This window comes from Triticum aestivum, chromosome 6A (genome assembly GCF_018294505.1).
Source record: "Triticum aestivum cultivar Chinese Spring chromosome 6A, IWGSC CS RefSeq v2.1, whole genome shotgun sequence".
NCBI classification, from domain to species: Eukaryota; Viridiplantae; Streptophyta; class Magnoliopsida; order Poales; family Poaceae; genus Triticum; species Triticum aestivum.
The window spans coordinates 139597274-139621849 of NC_057809.1; positions in this window are offsets into that span (position 1 = coordinate 139597274).

A 24576-nucleotide genomic window follows, 5' to 3' on the forward strand; every position below is an offset into this window, starting at 1 on the left:
CTAGCATATTTGGTGGCTAACATACGCAAATGAGAGCGAGAAGAGAAGGCAAAAGCACGGTCGAACAACTATGATCAAGAAGTGATCCTAAAACAACCTACGTCAAACATAACTCCAACACCGTGTTCACTTCCCGGACTCCGCCGGAAAGAGACCATCACGGTTACACATGCGGGTGGTGCATTTTAATTAAGGTAAGCTTTAGGTTTTCTACAACCGGACATTAACAAATTCCCATCTGCCCATAACCGCGGGCACGGCTTTCGAAAGTTCAAATGCCTGCAGGGGTGTCCCAACTTAGCCCATCACAAGCTCTCACGGTCAACGAAGGATATTCCTTCTCCCAAGACAATCCGATCAGACTCGGCATCCCGGTTACAAGACATCCTCGACAATGGTAAAACAAATCCAGCAAAGCCGCCCGAATGTGCCGACAAATCCCGATAGGAGCTGCACATATCTCGTTCTCAGGGCACACTCAGATAGGTCAAGCTACGGGTAAAACCAGCCCTCGAGTTTCCTTGAGGTGGCCCCGCGGGCTGCCCATTTTGGACCAACACTTAGAGAAGCACTGGCCCGGGGGGTTAAAATAAAGATGACCCTTGAGTCTGCAGAACCCAAGGGAAAGAATAGGCTAGGTGGCAAATGGTAAAACCAATGTTGGGCCTTGCTGGAGGAGTTTTATTCAAGGCGAACTGACAAGGGGTTCCCATTATAACCCAACCGTGTAAGGAACGCAAAATTCGGCAACATAACACCGATATGACGGAAACTAGGGCGGCAAGAGTGGAACAAAACACCAGGCATAAGGCCGAACCTTCCACCCTTTACCAAGTATATAGGTGCATTAATAAAATAAGAGATATTGTGATATCCCAACAATAATCATGTTCCAACAAGGAACAAACTCCAATCTTCACCTGCAACTAACAATGCTATAAGAGGGGCTGAGCAAAACTGTAACATAGCCAAACATCGGTTTGCTAGGACAAGTTGGGTTAGAGGCTTGGCTTAGCAACATGGGAGGCATGATAAGCAAGTGGTAGGTATCACAGCATAGGCATAGCAAAAGAGCGAGCAACTAGCAAGCAAAGATAGAAGTGATTTCGAGGGTATGGTCATCTTGCCTGAGATCCCGCGAGGAAGAAGAACGAGTCCATGAAGAAGACAAACGGACGTAGCTGAACAAATCCTCACAACACGACGTTACCAGATCCAACTCAAAGAAGCAACACCGGAAAGAAGCACACAACATAGTAAACAACCACTACAACAACATGGCATGATGCACAACAAATATGATGCATGTCCGGTTAATGAAGCATGGCATGGCAAAATGCACAAACAATCACATTCAAGTTATTTAGTTCGATCTCGTTTATGTACCCAACAAAATTAAATGTTGATTAACATGGCAAGGGGTGAAGCAAAAGAAAACTACCTATCTAGGCAAGTTTAAATGAGGCCGGAACAACAAACAACAAGTTCGGAGACTCCTCATGTGCATATTTTAGGTTTTGGTGTTGTTCTTCCTTAAACCATATTTTATAGTTGTTAAACATGAAAAGTAAGGCCACCATGTTAAACTAGGCAAAATTCTACCTCATTTACATATAAAGTTCATTAAATTCGGAGTTATGGCTATTTAGTTATGAATTAAAGTATTTTAGCATGGCATTTAAGCAAATTTAAACAAACAACATTTTAAACATTTCAAACATGGGTGAAAGTGACATATTATGAAACTAGACACAATTTTAAGCATTTTTCATATATAGAGTTTTTACATATGATGCATAGATTGTGAATTAAGATACGCATGAAGTTTAGGGACCCTTGTGCAAAATTGCAAAACCCTGGAAAATGATAAAAATCGCGCAAAGGAAAAAAAACACCTACGGGTCGATTCTTAGGCACTCTGTGCTGGAGGAGCTGCTCACCATGGGCCTTGGCCCGTTCGGTGGAGGAGGGAGGCCTGGCGCTGGCTTTCCGGTCAAGGAGGCTGGTTGGCGGATCTGGGCCACGTGACGAGAAGTCAACGCGGGCGCGGCTCCGTTGTTCTCGCATGCGGAAGCAGGGAAGGCCGATGAGGGGCTTGGGCGCGAGGACTTGGGGCTCCGGCGAGATGGGAAGTCCGGCAACGACGGGGAGGGTCGGGACCTGACGGATCCGATGCGAAGGAGGTCGAGGAGGGCCGAGGTGAAGCACTGGCGTTCTCCTCTGCTCGAAACAGAGCAAGCAGCGACCGAAAAACAAGCTTCAAGCGTCGGGGAGGAGCAGGCAGGGCACCGGCAGGCACGGGACACGGCGGGTCGACGTGGTTCACCGGGACGACGGCAGCAGGCAGCAGACTTGACGCGGAGGCTGAAGATGGCGGGGTTGAGGAGGAGCGGAGGCGGCCTGCTCCGGGCGGTGGCTTGTGAGGACTAGGTGCGGGCTTCGTCAGGGACGCAGGGTCGCCGGGTAGCTGGGAATGAAGGGAGGTGATGCGAGGGACTTGGCAGCGCTGGAGGTCAACCCCGACGGGGAAGGCAGGGCCCGGAAGGAGAGGGCACACGGCAGCTTCGGTCGTCGGCGGCCACGGCATCAGGGGCGAGCCCCTTTCGTATCCTGGCAGAGAAGAAATCAAACAAGGGGGAAGAGATTAGAGGAGGAAAGATAGGAAAACAGGGGAAGAAAAGGAGACGGGTGGCGACTCATCTGCTCGTCAGCAGCCGCTGAACGGAGGCGCGCGGGAGCAGGGGCTGGAGGGCTCCTGGTGCTCCGGTGGTGGACTTCCCTGGCTGGCGGCACCATGATTGGAGGAGGCAGCTGCAGGATGGCTCGGGCTCCTCTGGTCGCTGGTGGAATGGGGGGATCGGGAGGGATTGGTTTTGGTTGGCTGGTGTGAAATCGAGGAGGGGATGGATCCCGAGAGGGATTTGGTGGAGAGGCGGCGGCGATGGGACAAACCCCCTAGAAATTAGGGTTGGCTTGATTTGGCAGGTGTTGGACTATATATATGGAAATAGGATTGTGGTTGGACCCTCCGATCATAATCGAACGATCGCGAATAATATAGCTAGGGTGTCCAAATAAAAAAACAGAGACGTTTTGTAGATGTTTGGGGATGATCCGGACACAACGGTGACGACTGCTCGGGTCGGGTCCGGGACAATTTTTCCGACGCGCGCGCGAGGAGGGCCGCGGGCTGACGAGAGGTTAGGTAGGGCCTGACGGTGAGTGGTAGTGGGATGTGCAGAAGGCCTCAGGCTGAGAGAAGAGAAAAGAGAGAGGCCCGACTACTGTTTCCGGAGACCGAAAACGTCCGACGTTAGACCGGCTATAATGCCGCTATAGTTTAACGGTTGGGCTATCAAACAAACTCCGAATGCGATGAAACTTGACACGCGGTCTATATACACTATAATAAGACTAGACGCCAACTTTCAATCCAATCCGAGAACATTTTCCAGCCACTTATAAAATACTATTTCGGACATGCCGCGGGCGCGTGCAAGTGTGTCTGGGCTCAGAACGGACAACGGAAGGAACTGGGAGACCCGGACTAATGCAAGTTTTGAAAACATGATGACGCAATGCACATGATTACATGATGAAATGCAACACGCAAGCAAAAGACATGGCAATGACAGCGAATAACTGGAAGACACCTGGCGCAACGGTCTCGGGGCGTCACAACACTCCACCACTACGAGAGGATCTCGTCCCGAGATCTAGAATGGCACCGGAGGGAAACGGAAGAGGAGAGAAAAGGTAAAACTAATGTTACTTCTTTGACAAACGAGTGAAACCAAAGAACCTTGCAAGGTTGAGCCATTTCGAGAAAAGAATACAACGGAGATGAACAAAGTTGAAAACACTCCGTTATAAAAGAGGGACAAGGAAGAACAACTTCGGGCAGCACTCCGATTGAAAAGAAAAAGAAATTGAATAAGAACTTGATAAGATGAGAAGATAGTTGATGAAATCACAACACGTTGCCTCTGGAACTATTGAAAGAATGGAACAAGGGGTAAGAAAGATCTCAGACAGCACTCCGGTTGAGAAGGGAGTCAAAATTTGATAAGATGAGAGAGCTCGAATGAAAACACGACACTCCGGTTGGATGGATAAGCAAAAGAAAGAAGATGAACTTCACAATATAAGATGATGAGTGAAGAGAGCATCATCACAACGCCTCCGGAAGAAATATAAGAATGGAACCCAAAATAACAGAGAAGAAGACAACAAGTTCTGCCTGAAATGAATTTGGGAGAGCATCCTTAAAAAGAAGGATTGAACGGAGTTGTTGGGAACCAACAACGAAAAGAACAGGCTTGTTGAGGGCTTGTGGAAAACATCTCAAGAACTTGAGGTGAAAACCTGCCATAAATGGAAACAAGATTGGATTGATATGAACAAAGAGACAAGAAACTTATTTCACCGGTAGGATAAATGAAGAACTTGGGTCATTTATGAGCACCATAAATAGCAACAATCCTTAGGGAAGGCTTTAGGTGAAATATAACCCAAGATAAATCCAATGACGAGATTGATGGATTTAATATATCTCATTCTTGATAACTTGTGAATCACAGAGCACGAAGGGAAATTATCAAGAATGACATAAGACCACCTCAAAGGATGTGCGTGAACGAATTGCACTCCGGATTGCAAGATGAAGAATTCTTGAGATCCTATGAAAAGAATCTTGATGAACACTTCGAGAAGGAATTAAATCCTTTAAGAACCGTCATGTAGAGCCTCCATGGAGAACTCCGGTAATAAGGAATGATCAAACGAAAGGAAAGAGAAGTTGAAAACACAAAGTGAATCCTTGTAATGATTTAGATGGATCTCTGTGACAATTTGAGCTTGGAACTCCGGGAAAAGAAAAGATGAAACAATTGAAACCAAGAATTTGATGAGCCTCCGGAATAAAGAATTAATCATTTGGATGAAACAAGAATAAGAATTACATTATGCTTATCCTTCACCAATTAAATTGATGACAAGCAACAGATTTGGCATACTACTTATTCTCGTAGAAAGGACTAAAAGAGATATAGCGCAAACTTTAGAAAATCTTCAATGAACCACTGGTAGAATTTGAAAACAGCGAAAGAATTGATATGAAAAACAATGAAGAGAGATCTTGAACGAACCACTGTAAGAATTGAAAAAAAAAGAATGAATAAAACATGAAGAAACACCGGGAAGGATTAGCAAATACGTGAAGATGCTTGAGAGAACTTAGATCCATGAGAACGACGAGATTACGAGCTGATTAGAGAATCCTTGATTTAAGCACCGGTATGATTTAGAGTATGAGAGCTGAAAGCTGGAATGAATAAATCTTCTGAAATGATGGGCTTTGGACGAATCAAACTGAAAAGAATCTTGAATTGCTCCGGATAGGTGAAAAGAATTCTCACAATCGAAAAAAAATTATGAGAGGATGGCATTAAGCTAGAACCACGAATCTTAAAGAGAGTGGAGCAATATTGTGAGAAAAATCTTCTTCGGTCTTCAAGTGTTGTGAAAGACGATGAGAGACACCACCATGAATTATTGAGGCACACCAGAATGAAGAATGGAAAAGTTGAGCCAACGATGAAAAGAATTTGAAAGATCTTGGAGAAATACATATGACTGATGATGAATCATTCTTACGTCAAACTTTGAAAAGAATTTGGTAGTAACTCCGGGAAAAATTAGAAGAGTCAGGTAAGATCCTGGGAAAAGACCTGTGGGTTACGGCCCACTCAAAAGAAACACCATTGAAATGATTGCTTGAAAAGAGAGATTCCACCGGTTGAATTAAATGGCTTGAATGAGGTGACATCCTCGAAAGATCTTGAACGAAAGCAGAGTGGAAACACGAATCTTCGAGATATCTTGAGCACTCCGGAACAATTGAATAGCGAGAGGTGAATGATTATGAGGTGCACCGGCATGGAAAAACATTAGAAACAAGGAAAGGATATGGTCAACACCAAAAACTTGAATTAGATCCACCGGAGAAGAAAGAGAACGAATAATGATAAACTTGAGGCTCCGTTAGTATCTTCTTGAGAATCACCGGATACGAACATTAAAAGAAAAGAATGAAGAGACTTCACATGAATAAGATGGACACTTGATCAAGAAATCTGAATCCTTGAAGAAAAAGGGTGGGTGGGCGGGAAAAACAAAGGCAACTTGGAGACGGATGAAACAAACACCATTGAGAAGAACTGATACTAGATCTTGCGGATGTTGAAATGATCGGATCCACTTGAAGAGAAACACACCGGTGAAAAGGATTGGCATGACAATCTTGATTATCAAGAAGGATTGGTATTCACATAGAAATATGAGAACACCACTTAGAAAAGGTATGGAATCAACACTTGACATTGAAGCAACTTGAATACCACAACTCAAGACAAAACAAAGGATTGGCTTGCAGAAAAAGATGGAACAAACATATGATAGAGATTTCGTCCGAAGTTTTCATGGTGGGGCCTACACGGGCTCGATCGTACAACACCATCATGTACAAGGCAGTGCACATGACATACGAAGCGTCCCCGAGTTGGCATAGCCAAGGACTCTTTAAGACACAACGAGACCACTGTAAAACCAACCGTGGATAGGCGGACCACTAGACGTCGAACCCCAATTTCATATCATACATCTGTCGGAAAGATATCCTAAGAGCTACTTGAATTCCCACTTATAAACTCCCGAAATTTTCCGGTTATGCAATCAGGTGTTGGGGATACAGGAGAAGCATAATATCTCACCCAAAACTAACAAATCCTACATCCAGCTGTATCCATCCTTTAACACATAACCAAGAAACCTTCGGAAATCATTTACCTCAACCTTTGAAAAGCATCCGTTATACAAGTTATGGCAATACTCCCGAACTCCCGCCCCAGTAATGGGTGGCGTCGAGGTTATCTCACCAACAACTACATAAAAGAGATGTTCAATGTCGGCGAAGTCAGGTATTCCAGAACTGCAACGATAAAATTGTGACGACAACACCTCGGAGCTCAACTCCCTGGGACACTGCCACAACCCCTAAATGTCAGGAGGCACCAAGAACAATGTTCTCATCACAAAACCATCGGAACAATTCCAAGATACCCGCATGATCCTAAAAAAATTTAGTGAAATTTGAGAAGAGAAGAGTCAAAACTCTACGTCAGGATGCCTCACCAGAGCGACGAAGGGACTGAGGAGTAAAAACAATTCCTAACTCTCTGATATATATAATCCTAAATGACTCAAAACATTTTTCTAGACTCAAATGCCAACGATTCGATCAAGCAGGGGGCTCCTAAAGTCAGGGAAGGCTCTGATACCAACTTGTAATGCCCTCGATGCGGCTATATCTCCCACGTGTCGAAGCACGACTTAGAGGCATAACCGCATTGAAAGCAATGTCGCAAGTGAGGTAATCTTCACACAACCCATGTAATACATAAGGGAAAGAGATACATAGTTGGCTTACAATCGCCACTTCGCACAATTACATGAATAAGCATTACATCAACCAGATACAATCAAGGTCCGGCTACGGAACCAAAATAAAAGAAGACTATCCCAAATGCTACACAGATCCCCGATTGTCCCAACTGGGCTCCACTACTGATCAACTGAAATGAAACAACACAAAGGACAAGACCTTCATCGAGCTCCTCTTTGAGCTTGGTTGCGCCACCGGTACGGTTTCATCGGCACCTGCAAGCTGGTTTTTGAAGTATCTGTGAGTCACGGGGACTCAGCAATCTCACACCCTCGCGATCAAGACTATTTAAGCTTATAGGTAGGGTAAAAGGTATGAGGTGGAGCTGCAGCAAGCGACTAGCATATTTGGTGGCTAACATACGCAAATGAGAGCGAGAAGAGAAGGCAAAAGCACGGTCGAACAACTATGATCAAGAAGTGATCCTAAAACAAGCTACGTCAAACATAACTCCAACACCGTGTTCACTTCCCGGACTCCGCCGGAAAGAGACCATCACGGTTACACACGTGGTTGGTGCATTTTAATTAACGTAAGCTTTAGGTTTTCTACAACCGGACACTAACAAATTCCCATCTGCCCATAACCGCGGGCACGGCTTTCGAAAGTTCAAATCCTTGCAGGGGTGTCCCAACTTAGCCCATCACAAGCTCTCACGGTCAACGAAGGATATTCCTTCTCCCAAGACAATCCGATCAGACTCGGCATCCCGGTTACAAGACATCCTCGACAATGGTAAAACAAATCCAGCAAAGCCACCCGAATGTGCCAACAAATCCCGATAGGAGCTGCACATATCTCGTTCTCAGGGCACACTCAGATAGGTCAAGCTACGAGTAAAACCAGCCCTCGAGTTTCCCTGAGGTGGCCCCGCAGGCTGCCCGTTTCGGACCAACACTTAGAGAAGCACTGGCCCGGGGGGTTAAAATAAAGATGACCCTTGAATCTACAGAACCCAAGGGAAAGAATAGGCTAGGTGGCAAATGGTAAACCAATGTTGGGCCTTGCTGGAGGAGTTGTATTCAAGGCGAACTGTCAAGGGGTTCCCATTATAACCCAACCGTGTAAGGAACGCAAAATCCGGGAACATAACACCGATATGATGGAAACTAGGGCTGCAAGAGTGGAACAAAACACCAGGCATATGGCCGAGCCTTCCACCCTTTACCAAGTATATAAGTGCATTAATAAAATAAGAGATATTGTGATATCCAAACAATAATCATGTTCCAACAAGGAACAAACTCCAATCTTCACATGCAACTAACAACGCTATAAGAGGGGCTGAGCAAAATGGTAACATAGCCAAACATCGGTTTGCTAGGACAAGGTGGGTTAGAGGCTTGGCTTAGCAACATGGGAGGCATGATAAGCAAGTGGTAGGTATCGCAGCATAGGCATAGCAAAAGAGCGAGCAACTAGCAAGCAAAGATAGAAGTGATTTCGAGGGTATGGTCATCTTGCCTAAGATCCCGCAAGGAAGAAGAACGAGTCCATGAAGAAGACAAACGGACGTAGCCGAAGCAATCCTCCCAACACGACGTTACCGGATCCAACCCGAAGAAGCAACACCGGAAAGAAGCACACAACATAGTATACAACCAGTACAACAACATGGCATGATGCACAACTAATATGATGCATGTCCGGTTTAATGAAGCATGGCATGACAAAATGCACAAACAATCCTACAAATTAAGTGGAGCTCAACATGCAACTCCGTTGCATATTGACGAAACACCACATTCAAGTTATTTAGTTTGATCTCGTTTATGTACCCAACAAAACTAAATGTTGATTAACATTCCAAGGGGTGAAGCAAAAGAAAACTACCTATCTAGGAAAGTTTAAATGAGGCCGGAACAACAAACAACAAGTCCGGAGACTCCCCATGTGCATATTTGAGGTTTTGGTGCTGTTCTGCCTTAAACCATATTTTATAGTTGTTAAACATGCAAAGTAAGGCCACCATGTAAAATAGGCAAAATTCTACCTCATTTACATATAAAGTTTATTAAATTCGGAGTTACGGTTATTTAGTTATGAATTAAAGTATTTTAGCATGGCATTTAAGCAAATTTAAACAAACAACATTTTAAACATTTCAAACATGGGTGAAAGTGACATATTATGAAACTAGACACAATTTTAAGCATTTTTCATATATAAAGTTTTTACATATGATGCATAGATTGTGAATTAAGATACGCATGAAGTTTAGGGACCCTTCTGCAAAATTGCAAAACCTTGGAAAAATGATAAAAATCGTGCAAAGGAAAAAAACACCTACGGGCCGATTCTAAGGCACTCTGGGCTGGAGGAGCTGCTCACCATGGGCCTTGGCCCGTTCGGTGGAGGAGGGAGGCCTCGCGCTGGCTTTGCGGTCCAGGAGGCTGGTTGGCGGATCTGGGCCACGCGACGAGAAGTCAACGCGGGCGCGGCTCCGTTGTTCTCGCATGCGGAAGCAGGGAAGGCCGGCGAGGGGCTTGGGCGCGAGGACTTGGGGCTTCGGCGAGATGGGAAGTCCGGCAACGACGGGGAGGGTCGGGACCCGACGGATCCGATGCGAAGGAGGTCGAGGGGGGACCAGGCGAAGCACTGGCGTCCTCCTCTACTCAAAATAGAGCAAGCAGCGACCGGCGAAACAAGCTTCAGGCGCCAGGGAGGAGCAAGCGGGGCACCGGCAGGCATGGGATGCGGCGGGTCGACGTGGTTCACCGGGACGACGGTAGCAGGTGGCGGACTTGACGCGGAGGCTGAAGATGGCGGGGTTGAGGAGGAGCGGAGGCGGCCTGCTCCAGGCAGCGTCTTGCAAGGACTAGGCGTGGGCTTCGTCAGGGACGCAGGGTCGCCGGGTAGCTAGGAATGAAGGGAGGTGATGCGAGGGACTTGGTGGCGCTGGAGGTCAACCCCGACGGGGAAGGCAGGGCCAGGAAGGAGAGGGCACACGGCAGCTTCAGTCGTCGGGAGCCACGGCATCAGGGGCGAGCCCCTTTCGTATCCTGGCAGAGAAGAAATCAAACAAGGGGGAAGAGATTAGAGGAGGAAAGATAGGAAAACAGGGGAAGAAAAGGAGACGGGCGGCGACTCATCTACTCGTCGGCAGCCGCTGAACGGAGGCGCGCGGGAGGAGGGGCTGGAGGGCTCCTGGTGCTCCGGTGGTGGACTTCCCTGGCTGGCGGCGCCATGATTGGAGGAGGCAGCTGCAGGATGGCTCGGGCTCCTCTTGTCGCTGGTGGAATGGGTGGATCGGGAGGGATTGGTTTTGGTTGGCTGGTGTGAAATCGAGGAGGGGATGGATCCCGAGAGGGATTTGGTGGAGAGGCGACGGCGATGGGACAAACCCCCTAGAAATTAGGGTTGGCTTGATTTGGCAGGGGTTGGACTATATATATGGAAATAGGATTGTGGTTGGACCCTCCGATTGTAATCAGACGATCGCGAATAATATAGCTAGGGAGTCCAAATAAGAAAACAGAGACGTTTTGTAGATGTTTGGGGATGATCCGGACACAACGGTGACGACTGCTCGGGTCGGGTCCGAGACAATTTTTCAGACGCGCGCGCGAGGAGGGCCGCGGGCTGACGAGAGGTTAGGTAGGGCCTGATGGTGAGTGGTAGTGGGCTGTGCAGAAGGCCTCAGGCTGAGAGAAGAGAAAAGAGAGAGGCCCGGCGACTGTTTCCGGAGACCGAAAACGTCCGACGTTAGACCGGCTATAATGCCGCTATAGTTTAACGGTTGGGCTATCAAACGAACTCCGAATGCGATGAAACCTGACAGTCGGTCTATATACACTATAATAAGACCACACGCCAACTTTCAATCCAATCCGAGAACATTTTCCGGCCACTTATAAAATACTATTTCGGATATGCCGCGGGTGCGTGCAAGTGTGTCTGGGCTCAGAACGGAGAAGGGAAGGAACTGGGAGACCCGGACTAATGCAAGTTTTGAAAACATGATGATGCAATGCACATGATGACATGATGAAATGCAACACCCAAGCAAAAGACATGGCAACGACAGCGAATAACTGGAAGACACCTGGCGCAACGGTCTCGGGGCATCACAGATTACTTCAAAGTCCCTGACTTAAAGAGAAAAAATCAGCCTTCCATTTAATGTTGCGCCCATCGGCTTCCACGCCTTCCTGACTCCAGCTTCCACGTGTCGAGCGAATACGAGAGGTCGGGGTATTTTTGCACATAACACCCTGACCATACAAGAAAGGCGCCTATTTAAAGAGATTAGATCTCAGATCCATTCTGCACCCTGCGAAAAAATCCTCAGAGCTCGCAAGGAGGAACCACTCCAACATGGCTAGCGCTCCCAGCTCTTACTCTCGTCCCCACGGCTCCGAAAAAGGTGATTGGGAGAGATGTTCCGTGTCTCACGGTCAGCTGATGAAGCTGCAAAAACAGGGCTTTCTTCCTCCTGCGGATCTAGTCCCCGTCCGAGCAGGATCGACGTCCTTCAATGGCGGGGTTCAGGCGGAGAATTTCCCCAATCCATCCAGGTGGGAACGAGTGTGATTTGTTCCCTACTTTCTAAGAGGCATCGAATTTCCAATCCAATCATTCCTTCATGGACTTCTGGAGTATTATGGCCTCCAACTGCACAATTTTACTCCTGCCTCCATCTTGCACATTGCGGGTTATGTTGCTCTTGTGAGCTATTCCTGGGCTGTGAGGCCCATTTTGAATTATGGAGGAAATTGTTCTGCCTTGTCCCTCGTAACCAAGGGGGATCAATATTCAAAGTGGGAGGAGCCGAGGTATGGCGCATCGCTGGGACCGGATACCTGTCCGGCACGCCGAAGAAGGCATCCGAAGAGTGGCCTTCCGAATGGTTCTATATTGACGACGTCGCTCTTCCTGACCCAGTCTGGATGGGTCTCCCCAAATTTTCAAGCGCTCCATTGAAAAAACGCCACAGCTGGCGCCCTCGGAGCCTCGAGGAGGAGGATAGCACGGAAGTCAGTCAGTTGATGGGCAAGATTAAGATGCTCGCCCAGTCCAGATTATCAATAATTGAGGTAATGGTGATTTCTATAGTGCGGGGGGTCCAACCACTCCAATACAGAGGGATTCCCATGTGGCACTATAATGGGTAAGATGACGCCTCACGTTGTGGTCGGAAGGGTCCGAAAAACCCCGCCGCTTTGGCCAAAATATTGGCCGAATTGTACAAAGGGGAGAAGGAGGAGTTCACTCGTCTCCAATGTCGGGATGGATTTTCCATGTATAATCCTCCTAGCTGGGTAAGTTCCAATCCCACCATTTTACTCAATCATCTCCCTGAATCATTTCTAATGGATAGTAACATATCCACGCGCAACAGGAATGGCAGAAGGCTACTGAGGGGATCCATAGCCCCGCCCCCCAGCCGGAGGGTCACAACCAGGACCTTGACCCCGGATTCGAAGAAGATCCGGACATATTTGTGGAGCTTGAGAATGGAGTATTCTACCAGATGAGGTATGATGGTATGGAAGTGCCCATCATTGCCGATTATCCCGGCCTCCTTCCTGCTTCGCATGTAAGTAATTTTAAGAGACACCTTCTTCGAAAGAGATTCCTTATTATGCCTCACCCACCGCACTATTTAGTGCTCCAAATGGGAGGCGCTCGATGCTGCAACACGCACCAGAAGCATATCCGAGGACAGCGGTGCCCGCGCCGAGCACATCTTCGAAGAGAAAGGCGAACAATAATACGGTAGAACCTTCATCAAAGAGGTAAGGCTTTCTTTTAAAAATATGCCTCCTAGTCTCCACATCAAATCGTGATGTCATCTGCCGCATTCTTATCAGGAAAAGTGTCCGCCGGACTATGTCTGGGGATCCTGCCGGTCGTGCCTCCACTAGTCAGGTTCCAGACCCTGCCCTCAGGACAGGGCCTGACATGGGAGTGGTGCCGGACTGTCCTTCCGTAGAGGATTCAGACGATATGTCCGTTACGAACTCTGAAGTGGACAGCGCCATGAATCATCGTCGTCGGAGGGCCGTTCACCGTGACCCCGGCTTTTCAAAGGAGGCATTTGATGCCTTCAGCTCGGCCGATGCGTACATCCAAGCTGCTCAGGATGGACTTGCCAGAGCCACGGACCAGCATCTAAAAGATATGCGGGTAAGTGTAGATTTAATAATCATATACCAGTAGCCCCCGAGACTTAAAGCAGTTGATACAACTGATTTAAGGATCATTGTATAATCAGGCACTTATGGAGAAGAATAGCCTGCTGTCTCAAGAGCTCGCAAAGTGTCAGACTCAGCTAATTGCGGTTACCGCCGAATTGGAAAAATCCAAGGAGGCACCTCCTGGTAATGCTTCTCCCCGTCAGAAAAAGTTATAATCATATACCAGCTGTATTAATACTGTTGTGTTTCTGCTGACAGAATCAGTAGAGCAACTGAGAGGGAAACTGTAGGAAGCCCAGGTTGGTGAACAAGAGGCCAAAAGGCAACATGCGGCAGGCGAACGTGTGCTGACGCGGGTTAGGGATGAAAAGAATAAGCTGCAGGATTTCCATACCCAATTGGGCGAAGAACTAAAAGATGTTTGAGCCCAGCTAGCTGACACCGTCAGGGAGAATAGGAGGCTACAAGGCGGCATATTCAGTATGCTTTTCAAACTTGCCTCCCTATAATTTGGCGAGGGCCGGAGGTGTGATAACCAAAAAGTATAGGGGATCGCAACAGTTTTCAATAAGTAAGAGTGTCGAACCCAACGAGGAGCTAAAGGCGGAACAAATATTCCCTCAAGTTCTATCGACCACCGATACATCTCTACGCATGCTTGACGTTCGCTTTACCTAGAACAAGTATGAAACTAGAAGTACTTTATAGGTGTTGTTGGATAGGTTTGCCAGATAATAAAGATTACATAAACAAAAAGTAGGGGCTTTTTAGATAAAGGAATAACTAAGTTGGTTTTAGTAAAGAGCTTGTTCTTACGAGAAAGTTATTTGTCCCTAGGCAATTGATAACTAGACCGGTAATCATTATTGCAATTTTATATGAGGGAGAGGCATAAGCTAACATACTTTCTCTACTTGGATCATATGCACTTATGATTGGAACTCTAGCAAGCATCCACAACTACTAAAGATCATTAAGGTAAAACCCAACCATAGCATTAAAGCATCAAGTCCTCTTTATCCCATACGCAACAACCCCCTTACTCGGGTTTGTGTTTCAGTCACTCACGCAACCCACTATAAGCGAATCATGAACGTATTGCAACACCCTACAGCGGGGATCCCTCACGCTTGCGCGACATGGAGAGCACCATAGGACAGCACCAATAATAAAACATGCAACTCAAACCAATCTTGATCATCAAATAGCCCATAGGACAAAACGGATCTACCCAAACATCATAGGATAGCCATACATCATTGAGAAATAATATATAGCATTGAGCACCATGTTTAAGTAGAGATTACAGCGGGTAAGAGAGAGGTTACACCGCTGCATAGAGTGGGGAAGAGTTGGTGATGATGGCGGTGAATCGTTGGTGAAGATTGCGGTGATGATGATGGCCACGGCAGCGTTCCGGCGCCACCAGAAGAGAAGGGGAGAGGGGGCCCCTTCGTCTTATTCTTCCTTGACCTCCTCCCTAGATGGGAGAAGGGTTTCCCCTCTGGTCCTTGTCCTACATGGCGTGGGAGGGGTGAGAGCCCCTCAGAGATTGGATATGTCTCTCTGTCTCTCTCTGTTTCTGCGTTCTCAGATTCTACCCTTTCACTGTTTCGTATATTCCTGGAGATCCGTAACTCCGATTGGGCTGAAATTTTAACACGATCTCTATCCGGATATTAGCTTTCTTGCAGAGAAAGAAGGGCATCAACCATATTACGGGGTGGCCACGAGGATCAGGGGCGCGCCTGCCCCCTGGGGCACGCCCCCCTGCCTCGTGGGCCCCTCGAGCATCGTCTCGCGTTGATTTTTCTTCCTGAAAATCACATATATTCCAAAAAAAATATCTGCATCTGTTTTTATCCCGTTTGGACTCCGTTTGATATGGATATTCTGCAAAACAAAAAACATGCAACAAACAGGAACTGGCACTGGATCAATATGTTAGTCCCAAAAATAGTATAAAAAGTTGCCAAAAGTATATGAAAGTTGTAGAATATTGGCATGGAACAATCAAAAATTATAGATACGACGGAGACGTATCAAGGTGACAGATTTATGTCTGCAGGTATGTTGACTGGCCGTCCCGAAGAGGAAATGTCCGGATCTCAAGGCGGCCTGCTACAAGAGTTGTCCCAGATGCACGAGCGAGTTCAGCAAGCAATGTGGAGTGTTGCCAAGGCTTTATGGCCATCCGCCTCTCCTCCGGGAGGTATGGCAGAGCTCGTGGAGTTGTTCAAAGGGGCACGGTGGCGTATTGGATTATGGAAGATATCAGCCTGCCAGGAAGGTGCGCGAGAGGCCTGGGCCATGGTAAAAACACGGTATACCAAGCTTGATCCAAATCATATGGCCCGGGTCGGACCTCTAGGGTCAGATAAGAAAGAAATCCTAGTTAATTTGGTATATGACCAAGTATAAGTAGCCACCAAATATTCCCAACAGGATTGTAAGCTAGACAGCCTGTTAGACGTTATAGAGGAGGAAATTTTTGAGTCCAAGTGACTATGAACTTTCCTTGACATATTTGTCCCTAGCCGAATTGTAAAACGATTGTCATGGCCAACCTTTTCACTTCGAATACCTGAGCGGTGAAATAGACCAGGGTATGCCTGGAAACCAGGCATAGGGGTCATAGTTGCCTGAACAGACAAGTTGTATCCAGCTAGCTATGTTATATTACATTGTGATTGTAAGAAACATCTTCCAGAGAGAATAGTTCCGTTAAGGGTTCCTTTCCCTGGGTGTACATGCGTTAATGTGCATGTCCAAACTGTGATTGAAAAGATCGCAGTATACGTAACATTTGGGGGTTCATAGTGGGAGGAATATAAAAACATCTTTAGTCCGCCGACCGAATATTCCCTTAAGAACGCTAGCTTTCGGCTTCACCCAGTCTGAGGTACACATCCAGATGGCCCGGTAGTAGCAATCGCAGAGGTGCTCCCTTTATGCCCTAGCTGAACTAACGGGAACGTAGGGCATGAGCACAGGAGCCAGGCAACCCAGCTTGGCCAAAACTTAAGTCATATCGATGCATATAATGGCGAAAAAAGGTACATATGAGGAGAAAACGCATATGTGATGAGCTTGATGCTCGAAAAATAACAATAATAAGCTTCTGTGCGAGAAGCCCCCAGGTATAATGGACATTTACATTTAAAGATGTGTACGTCATATGTGCATGTTTTGGCCGTACGAAAGCTTTAAGGCTGAAAAAAAAGAAAAGGCAGAAAGAGAGGAGAAAAAATAATGGAGACAATAGGGAGAAGGGGACAAACGAAGAGTTTGGCGCTAGGCATAGAATCTTTGGAGTCTGGCCGCATTCCAAGGGTTTGGCTCTAGGCGATTGTCTGATGCATCATGCAGGCGGTACGCTCCTCCAGTGAGAACTTCGTCAATGATGAAGGGACCCTCCCACTTAGGCTTGAGTTTGTCCTTTTTCTTCTCCAGCAAGCATAGAACGAGTTCGCCAACATTATAAGTCTTGGCCCGCACTTCTCTGCTTTGATATCTATGGGCCTGCTGTTGATAAAATGTGGAACGAGCTTTTGCAGCGTCGCGCTCCTCCTCCAGAGCATCTAAGTTGTCCTGCCGATCGAGCTCGTCCTCTCTCTCTTCATACATGCGCACTCGAGGTGAGTCATGAATAATATCGCAGGGTAACACAGCCTCTGTGTCGTACACCATAAAGAAAGGTATATATCCGGTAGTACGATTGGGCGTGGTCCGCAGCCCCCAGAGTATGGAGTCGAGCTCCTCAACCCAGTGCTTGTCTGATTCTTTCAAAGACCGCACTAGTCTGGGTTTAATGCCGCTCATAATAAGGCCATTGGCTCGTTCACTTGACCGTTTGTTTGCGGATGATAGACGAAGGCGTAATCGAGCTTAATGTCTAGATTAGCACACCAGGTTTTCACCTCATCGGCTGTAAAATTGGAGCCGTTATCAGTGATGATGCCGTGTGGAACGCCATAACGGTGCACAATGCCGGATATGAAGTCTATCACTGGTCCAGCTTCAGCCGTTTTAACTGGTTTGGCCTCTATCCACGTAGTGAATTTATCCACCATGACCAACAGATACTTTTTCTTATGGCTTCCTCCTTTAAGGGGTCCGACCATGTCAAGCCCCCAGACCGCGAAAGGCCAAGTGATGGGGATTGTTTGTAGAGCAGTGGGTGGCATATGGCTTTGGTTGGTGAAAAGCTCGCATCCGAAGCAACATTGGACAAGGTCATGTGCATTTTCTCGGGCCATCGGCTAATAGAAACCTGTACGGAATGCCTTGCTTACAAGGGCCCAAGCTGCAGCATGGTGACCATCGAGGCCGGCATGAATTTTAGCCAAGAGTTATCGCCCCTCTTCCTAGGAGATACATCTTTGAAGTACTCCGGTAGCGCTTTTCTTGTAGAGCTCTCCTTCATGGACCTTGTAGGCTTTCGAACGCCGAACAATGCAGCGAGCCTCATTCTGATCCTCAGGGAGCTCTCACCTATTAAAGTAGGCCAATAAGGGTTCGGTCCATGGGGCAATGACTGCCATGATAAGTTGGGCCGACTGTGTTATTTCGGTGGCTAAGCCTCCGATGATATCAGTGTGTTCGGAATCTTGGGTTATGGTCAGATCCGGACCGGTGTTGCTGCTCTCCCCTTGCCACACCATGGATGGCTTGAAAAGCCTTTCCAGAAAGATGTTAGGTGGGACGGGGTTGCGCTTGGCGCCGATGCGAGCAAGGACATCCGTCGCCTTATTACTTTCTCGAGCCACATGGTGAAACTCGAGCCCCTCGAACCGAGCCAACATTTTGAGAACGACGTTACGGTAAGCCGCCATATTCGGATCTTTGGCATCAAAATCTCCATTTATTTGAGATATTGCGAGGTTCGAGTCCCCGCGCACTTCCAGGCATCGTATGCCCATGGAGACAACCATCCGAAGACCATGCAATAAGCCCTCGTATTCGGCTGCATTGTTGGAGTCTGTGTATAATATTTGGAGTACGTACTGAACTATATCTCCGGTGGGGGATGTTAAGACAACGCCCGCCCCTAAGCCAGCCAGCATTTTAGAACCATCGAAGTGCATGACCTAGTTGGAATATGTGTCGTACTCTTTAGGGAGTTCGGCCTCTATCCATTCGGCGACGAAGTCGGCTAGTACTTGCGATTTGATGGCCCGGCGTGGATTATATGTTTGTCGAATGGAAGGAGCTCAATGGCCCACTTGGCAAAATGGCCCATGGCGTCGCGGTTGTTTATTATGTCATTCAGTGGTACTTCGGAAGCCACCGTGATCGAACACTCTTGGAAATAATGTCATAGCTTCCGGGATGCCATGAAGACCGCGTATGCTATCATTTGATAATGAGGGTACCGGGATTTGCATGGAGTTAGGATAGTAGATACGTAGTATACCGGCTTCTGGAGCGGGAATCTGTGTCCGTCCTCCTCTCGCTCGACGATGAGTACGGCGCTCACCACCTGGTGTGTTGCAGAGATGTATAATACCATTGGTTCGCCGACGCATGGCGCGGCCAGGATTGGGTTGCTTGCTAAAAGAGCCTTTATTTCTTCCAATCCGGCCATTGCCGCATCCGTCCACTCGAAGTGGTCGGTGCGTCGGAGAAGTCGATAAAGTGGCGATGCTTTTTCTCCTAGTCTGGAGATAAAGCGGCTTAAAGCTGCCACGCATCCGGCTAGCTTTTGGACATGTTTAAGGTCTATTGGTAAAGCCAATTGTGATAGATCTCGGATTTGGCTGGATTTGCCTCGATTCCTCTACTCGAAACAATGAAGCCCAGCAATTTTCCAGAGGGAACACAGAAAACACAATTTTCCGGATTGAGTTTAATGTCATATGTCTGGAGGTTGTCGAATGTGAGGTGTAGGTCGTCTATTAATGACTCGACGTGCTTGGTCTTGATGATGACGTCGTCCACATACTCTTCAACTGTCTTGCTAATTTGTTTCTCCAGGCATGTTTGAATCATGCGTTGGTAGGTGCCGCCGGCGTTTTTAAGCCCAAAGGGCATAGTGTTGAAGCAGAAAGGCCCATATGGGGTAATAAATGTCATTGCGGCTTGGTCGGATTCCTTCATTTTAATATGATGGTATCCGGAATATGCATCGAGGAAACACGGTGAGTCTTGTCCTGCAGTGGCATCAATAATTTGATCGATGCGGAGGAGGGGGAAGGGATCCTTAGGGCAAACTTTGTTGAGGTCTTTGAAATTAACGCATAGGCGTCAGGATTTATCCTTGTTTGGCACCATCACCAGGTTTGCTAGCCAGTCTGTTTCTCTAATGAATCCGACCTCAGTTAACTTGGCTAGCTCCTCCCCCATAGCTTGTCATTTGGGTTCGGAAAAGCGCCGCAGTGTTTGCTTGACTGGCTTATCTCCCTTCAATATATTGAGGTTGTGCTCGGCCAACCTGTGTGGGATTCCTGGCATATCATAAGGGTGCCAGGCGAATATGTCCCAGTTCTCGCGTAGGAACGCTCGTAGTGCGGCATCTACCATTGGGTCCAGCTGTGCCCCGATGGAGGTTGTCTTCTTTGGGTCCGTCGGGTGGACTTGAAATTTGACTATTTCTTCTACTGGTTTGAAGGAGTTGGATTTGGAGCGCTTATCAAGGATTACGTCGTCCCTATCCACTGTCGAGCGCAGCGCGGTTAACTCTTCAGCCGCGAGGGCCTCAGATAGTGCCTCGAGGGCCAGGTATGTTGTTTTGTTTTCTGCGTGGAGGGCTATATCCGGATCACTAGCGAGAGTGATAATACCATTGGGCCTGAGCATCTTGAGCTTCATATACCCGTAATGAGGTATGGCTTGAAAGCGTGTGAATGCATCTCACCCCAACAGGGCGTGGTATCCACTGTTGAAAGGGGCCACTTGGAAGGTTATCTCTTCGGACCGATAGTTCTTCGGCGTGCCGAATACCACGTCAAGTGTAATTTTTCCCACACATTGTGCCGCCCGACTAGGAATGATTCCTCGGAAGGTCGTGCTGCTTTGCTCGATACGGCTCCTGTCTATTTCCATTTTTTGAATGTATCCTCATAGATGAGGTTTAATCCGCTGCCGCCGTCCATGAGCACTTTGGTGAGTCAAAAGCCGTCCACAATTGGATTGAGGACCAAGGCGGCTAGTGCCCGGGTTGTCCAGGATTTTGGTTTGTCACTGGCATTGAAAGTTATGGCTGTGTCGTTCCAGGGTTTTATTGTTGTGACTTGGCAGACTTCGGCAAGGTCGCGGAGGGACCTTTTGTGCCGATTGTTTGAAGCGAAAGTCTCAAAGACCGTCAATACCCTGAGGTCATCGTCTTTCGAGGGGTGTTGCTCTGAGGTATTTTTGGTGAGGATATCCTCGCCACTCTTGGCCACTTGCCGGAGTATCCAACATGCTCTAAGGCTGTGGGTCGGTATGGTATCCGGTGTTGTGTGTATTTTGCATGGCCTATCGAGCCATACCTCCAGAACGGTTCCGCGCCACGTAATGGGTTTAGATTTCTTTACTGCTATGTTGGACGCCCCGTGAGGGTGCATCCTTTTTGCCCGGACGAAGGGTTGATTGGAAACTGGTGGTTCCCAGCGAGCTGCCTGAGTTTTCCTGGCGCTTTCCATTGCACAGTACTTCTGTACTATGGTTTCCAAGTCCACGAAGTGTAACACGTGATGGCGGTTGATGGCGTTGAGGATTCCTTCATCCGTACAATTACTGCGGAATAATGAGATCGCATCTTCGTCGCGGCAATCTTTAATCTTGTCCTTGACAAGGAGGAATCTGGCCCAAAAGTGATGGACTGTTTCCTGAGACTACTACCGTAGATATGTGAGATCTCGTATATCTGGGTGGTGGATAGATTTAAATCCGAACCCTGACCCAATTTGGGATCCGGAGTTTGAGAAATTTCCGAGCTTGATAGTTCAGGCTCCGGGAGATCGACCGATTTTTTAGGTCTACCGTCTGATTCTGGGTTCGGAGAACAGGGCAAACCGTTCCACGGATAGGTATCCGGCTCTTCGAGCTCGGAGATCTGAACATAGTTCGTCCTCAGTGTAGAGGGAGAGTTGTTGTGTTGCTCCTCTACTACCACTATCTGATGGGTGATCGGTGGAGATTTGATTTCCCTCTGATCGGGTTTAAGCCCAATCCGATCGTAGTCTATAGCGACCCCCAAGGCGACGATGCGATCCAGGAGTTCGTTCAAGGACGACAATTCCGTTGGATCCATCCGTTTGGAGTATTCGGAGTCAATTCGGAGGTGATTTTCGATGACCGGAGAAGTCATCGTCGGCTCACCGGTCGAACCGGCAGTCATGATGAAGCCACCCAGACGGAGGGTTTGGCTCGGGTCCAGAGCTCCTTCGGCGGTGATATTGTCCTTGATCACAAGGCGATCCATCAACCATGACTTCGACGTCACGGTGGAACTCTCAATGAAAGCACCAATGTCGGTGTCAAAACCGGCGGATCTCGGGTAGGGGTCCCGAACTGTGCGTCTAAGGTTGATGGTAACAGGAGACAGGGGACACGATGTTTACCCAAGTTCGGGCCCTCTCTATGAAGGTAATACCCTACTCCCTGCTTGATTGATCTTAATGAATATGAGTATTACAAGAGTTGATCTACCTCGAGATCATAATTTCTGAAACCCTAAAAGTCTAGCCTATGTGATTATGATTGTCTCTACGGACTAAACTGTCTGGTTTATATAGACACCGGAGGAGACTAGGGTTATACAAAGTCGGTTACAGAGAAAGGAATCTTCATATCTGAATGCCAAGGAGAGGCGCATCCGGACACGGGTGAAAGTCTTCAGTCTTGTATCTTCATAGCCCATCAGTCCGGCCCATGTCCAACAGGCCAGACGTCCGAGGACCCCTTAGTCCAAGACTCCCTCAATGGCTAGCCATGGAAAGTGAAAGTATGGTTGAAAAAGGAATAAACTTTAATTTATGTTTGGAAACCGCCTATGATATATCTAGCATGGAAAGTATTGGGAACTACTCGATCGTTCTCGTTGAAAGGAAAAGCATGCCTCCCAAAATGTTTTTTATCTCTATCTTTTTCGTTTTGAGCTCTGGCACCTCTACAAATCCCTACTTCCCTCTGTGAAGGGCCTTTCTTTTACTTTATGCAACTTTTATTTTTAATTTGAGTCTCCGTCTTCTCTTATAAAGCACCAACTAAGGGGCACTATGATCGTACTTGAGCATTGGGTGTAGCCAAGTGTGTTTCAAGAATGGATCAATGATTGAGCATAATGGGCAAGGGATAACTTATTTTAGCATTGATATTTTGAAAGACATGATTACTTGTTGATATGCTTGAGTATTTAAGCCTCATGTCAAAACTAGACTATTGTTTGAACCATATAAAAGTCCAAATATCCATGCTACAAAGAAAAGAATATGTGATGAACATGTTAGGCAGCATTCCACATCAAAAATTCTGTTTTTATCATTTACCTACTTGAGGATGAGCAGGAATTAAGCTTGAGGATGTTGATACGTATCCAACGTATCTATAATTTTTTTATTGTTCCATGCTATTATATTATCATTCTTGGATGTTTTACAATCATTTTATAGTTATTTTATATCATTTTTTGGTACAAACCTATTGACATAGTGCCAAGTGCCAGTTGCTATTTTCTGCATGTTTTTTACATCACGGGAAATCAATATCAAACGAAGTCCAAACGCAGCGGAACTTTTTGTGGATTTTTTTTGCACCAGAAGACATATAGTGGGCCAAAGAAGTACCGAAGAGGGAGCCATAGGTGAGCACAAGATACCGGGGCGCGCATGGAGGCCGATGCACGCCCTGGTGGGTTGTGCCCACCTCGGTGGCCTCCCGAACCGCCTCTTTGCTCTATAAATACCCCAATATTCCTGAAACCCTAGGGGAGTCGACGAAAATCAATTCCAGCCTCCGCAAGTTCCAGAACCACCAGATTCAATCTAGACACCATCATGGACGGGTTCATCATGTCCATTGGTGCTTCTCCGATGATGCCTGATCGGTTCTTTGTAGACCTTCGGGTACGTAGTTAGTAGCTAGATGGCTTCCTCTCTCTTGTTTGATTCTCAATAAAATGGTCTCTTGGAGATCCATATGATGTAACTCTTTTTGCGGTGTGTTTGTTGGGATCCGATGAACTTTGAGTTTATGATCAGATCTATCTTTCCGTCCATGAAAGTTATTTGAGTCTTCTTTGATCTCTTATATGCATGATTGCTTATAGCCTCATATTTCTTCTCCGATATTTGGGTTTTGTTTGGCCAACTTGATCTATTTATCTTGCAATGGGAAGAGGTGCTTTGTGATGGACTCGATCTTACGGTGCTTGATACCAGTGACACAAGGGGAACCGACATGTATGTATCATTGCCATTAAGGATAACAAGATGGGGTCTATTTCTACATAAATAGATCTTGTCTACATCATGTCATCATTCTTATTGCATTACTCCGTTTCTTCATGAACTTAATACACTAGATGCATGCTGGATAGCGGTCGATGTGTGGAGTAATAGTAATAGATGCAGGGAGGAGTCGGTCTACTAATCTTGGACGTGATGCCTATATAATGACCATTGCCTAGATATCATTATGATTATTTGAAGTTCTATCAATTGCCCAATAGTAATTCGTTTACCCACTATTTGCTATTTTTCTCGAGAGAAGCCACTAGTGAAACCTATGGCCCCCGGGTCTCTTCTTTATCATATTTTCCTTTGCGATTTATTTTTATTTGCTTTTATTTTTAGATCTATTAAACCAAAAATACAAAAATACCTTGCTGCAATTTATTCCTATTTATTTTTTCTCGCATTCTCGCGCGATGTATCTATCAATTTATTACAACTTTCTCACGTCCATTTGCCAGTTTCTAGCGCCGTTGACCGAAATGGATTGACAGCCCCT